Source organism: Cyprinus carpio, chromosome B20, assembly GCF_018340385.1.
Source record: "Cyprinus carpio isolate SPL01 chromosome B20, ASM1834038v1, whole genome shotgun sequence".
NCBI lineage: Eukaryota > Metazoa > Chordata > Actinopteri > Cypriniformes > Cyprinidae > Cyprinus > Cyprinus carpio.
Window position 1 is genome coordinate 15,738,578 of NC_056616.1, and position 3,723 is coordinate 15,742,300.

General features: G+C 40.6%; 1 long non-coding RNA gene across 1 annotated transcript; it reads left to right on the forward strand.

Annotated features, from left to right (window-relative positions):
• Positions 1-1,674: 1,674 nt before the first annotated feature.
• LOC122141132 lies at positions 1,675-2,335 on the forward strand. Its single transcript, XR_006157564.1, has 3 exons — positions 1,675-1,828; positions 2,035-2,099; positions 2,313-2,335. It is a non-coding gene; the product is annotated as an uncharacterized LOC122141132 (long non-coding RNA).
• Positions 2,336-3,723: the final 1,388 nt, after the last annotated feature.

Below are 3,723 nucleotides of genomic sequence, written 5' to 3' on the forward strand. Positions count from 1 at the left end.
TGCCTAGGTGAAAGTAACATTTGTGCAACATCAACACTCACTATGTGGGGGGGAGGTAAAGAACAACATTGCTGCGTAAATGAAAACTCCATTAGGTGTTTCTGGCTTTGAAACAATTGCCACTGTGCTACAAAGCCAAGAATCGAACCTATTTCTGTGCAACCTAAGTTCACATTTTTTTTTTTGTATTAGTTTGGTACAAATTCAAACTGTGGACACAACATGCCTCTTTGGCATGTACAGAGTGCGATGTGGACTGCGCTCTGAATTCGATATGTAAAAAGGGTGTCATACTCTCGCAGTGCTTTCATTTAAGTGGCTTGCTAGGCAGATTTTTTTTTCCAGCGGTCTGAAATTATTTATAACAAGTATTTGGAAAAAAGTAGTGTTTCAGCAGCCCATTGACATAGATTTCACTCTCTCGAAATTCACATGTGCACAGAAAAACAATTATGAAAGGAAGTACGCACACTAGGTCGTAAAGTGGAGTAAGAGTTTAGCAGGTTTTTCATAAGTCATTTTATTTGCCATAAATGCTCACCTTTGCCAAATATTTGACTCATTCAGATGATTACTGCAATGGACTTCCTTTCATTGTTACAAAAGTGTCTCTGTAGGGTGTTTATGAATAATATTTAGTGCAGATTATGGCTGGTTGTCCAGTAGGCTTTCAGATTTGGAAGGCTCTATTACCTCAAACCTTTTTCATTCATTAGTCATTCAGCCTTTTCCAAAACTTTATTCCAAGACTGAGATTTAAATTCCTCTGCATAAACTATTTGCAATTGAGAATGGGTGCTGAAAGACTTATGACTCGGTTTTTGGTAATTACAAGACGCTTTTGCTTGTTTTTTCTTTAGGATCAATACATTGAATGACTCTCAGAACTGTTTTTTGATGACAAGCGTTTGCTGTAAGATCTGTGGTAGCTCGGTGTGAGTTCCGAAGCTGACAATTTGTTCTGGGATGTGGCTGTTTGTGAGTTAAATCTCAGTTTTAGGTTCTTTTTCAGATGGAAAAATATTTCAGATAATTTCAGTTGTGAGCATGTCTAGAATACCTCACGGTGATTATTTGGCAATGGTGTCTGTCATTGAAACTAATAGCATATACGCGCTAACTTTTGGTGGTGTAAAAAAAAAAATCTGTAATGTAAGCATATGTATGTGAATAGGATCATGGATGAAAGAACTGTTTTTCTTGTGAAGATTCACCCAAAGCATTAGTTTGGTTTTTTGCAGAGAGTTCTCACAATTCAGCAATGGTTTGAAGCTTTGAACGTAATATAACCGATTCCTCATGTTCCATGTAATAAAACCACTCATAAGACTGAGATAACAATGGAATGAGACTAAAAAGAAAGTTTAATTACATTATTCAAAATTGGCAATGTTTCTAATAACGAATATGAAAAATCAATGGGTTCACAGCTGAAGTGTAATTTCCTATCTTATAATTAGACCTAAGATGCATTCGTTCCACACACACATCCAGGTGCACAAATCACTCCATGGTCCAAGATCTGCATTGAGCTGCGGGTTGTTTCTCCCAGTCCCCAGGTCCGACACAGTTTCTATTAAGCTGTCTAAAGTTGTGGAATGGCCACCATGTCCTCAGGCAGTTGCAGGTGTGCCGGATCAGCTTTTATGTCGGTGGGCCGGAACTGTCCTCAGCTGTTTTGGGTGGGGGAGATAAAGGGGCACCGATATAATGGCCCCGTTCTCTCTGCACACACATCCATTGTGCTAACCCGCTTGGAAACGCTCCACCATGGAGTGGCTTTTCATTGCCGTGGCAACCTGCTTGCTAGCCCTCTGTCCTGTCAAAGGTAAGTGCTAGAAGCATCCAGAGCTGGGAAGATAAGCTGGAGCACAGGGCCCACGTTACATGTGTGAGATTGATCTGGGATGAAGGAATGAGATGCTTGCGTGGACCAATGTTGAAGGCTTAAGTGCTAGTCAGTGGAAGTTGGACTGTTATATTTTGACCTTTATTGAGCCTAAAGAGCTTATGGATCTTAATATGTTTTCCAAGGTGATGAGTGGAGGCTGGAATATGAAGAAGGACTCAGTCACTATAGTGAGGAAGCACTTAGAAAGGTGCGTTTGTGTATTTGTAATGGAAATGTTTTGACCATCAAGGATGTTTTTGTGTTGGAATGTCACATGAGGCCATAAATACAACCTTCTGATGGGTTTATCTGTATTAAATCATAATGGTAACAATGTATCTGGTTGGTCTATAGTGGGTTCGTGGCCTGAAGTGTGTTTTCTCTTAGTGTGACCTCACCGTAAACAGCTGTTATTTTACAGGAGTTTCCTGAGAAGACCAGGCCATTTCAGTTTCAAAACACCCACATTTCATGATGTACCGGACATGAGCCATCTCTTCCTGCCACTCAGGTAGGCTTGGTCAGAGTCAGTGTGATTTTGCCCCACATAGTGGTGAATGCCAGACTTTGATCTCAAGTCAATACGGGTCAAACATCTGATTATCAATGCTGCAGTACTAGTCGGATTGGGGGCACAGGTGTTTAAGGAGATTTTTCACATTTCTTTGAGGGCTTGAGGGCATTGTACCTAGATGCTGATGTGATACATGGGGATGTGAATGTTAGCTATTGTTGTACCACAGGCAAACTTCATTACAGCAGAATCTTTAGAATCATGTTTTGGTATCTGATCTTACTGATTCGCGTTATCTCTATTAATAGTTTGGACTGGTGAAGGCTCTTGGATATTAATAGTGAGCGCTGCCCTTGAGGAGTTCTGTTGGCCCGGGTGAGTGTGATTATGGACTCTTTCCTTTCAGTTTTACAAGGACCACTGTTCATTAGTTAGCTGGACAACAGAATGAATTACTCGCCACGCATAAATCACATTCACTCATGAGGCAAAAAATCAGTAAACATTAGGGATAGTTCACCCAAAAAATGTAAATTCTGTCATAATTTTCATTGTCTTTCCAAAACATTTATGACTTTGCTTGATGGCCGTCCTAAAAAGAAGCACTTTTGGTTACCAATGACTTTCATTGTTAATATCCTGTACGTTTCCAGAACTCAAAACTTTCTCAGTATTCTAAAAAACAGTTTGTATTGAAGCCAGTCTGCCAAAATGACAGCTTGTGGAATTTCCACTCTATTATTGTTAATAATGTGGCTAATCACACGCCCCTCTGCAGAAGATGATCCAGCGCCTGCTTTTACAGACGCTCCCTGTTTTGCCCCGCCCACTGGATTTTAACATCATTGGCTGTTGTAGCCCGCCCGCGATTATCGCACATAGTGGGGAGGAGGAAAATGACAAAGAAGAGGCAAGCTCGCAGGTCTACTACAGAACCAAATGATAAGAGAGGCTCCGAAAGAATAAAAGACTCGCGGATTAGTAGCCAAGCTGTGGGGAAAAAAAACTTTTTCATTGCCTTCATTCTGATCCCGACATTGTTAGTAAAGAGTGGATGAACTTATGTTTTTAGATGATAGTACCAGACCACGTCCGTAAGAAAACTTGGTCCTTTGTTCACTTAATTTTACCGTGGATTCGTTTACAAAACCAGGCACAAAGATCAGCATTCTGTGAAGGACGGAAGCTGTCAACCATGCACAAACATTAACCAAATTATAGCAGTGGGCGTTTATCGGTTACAATCCTCCACACTCCTATCTAACCGGAGCGTTCTGCATGAGGTGTGGACAGAAAATAGCCTATTACTTCTAAATTT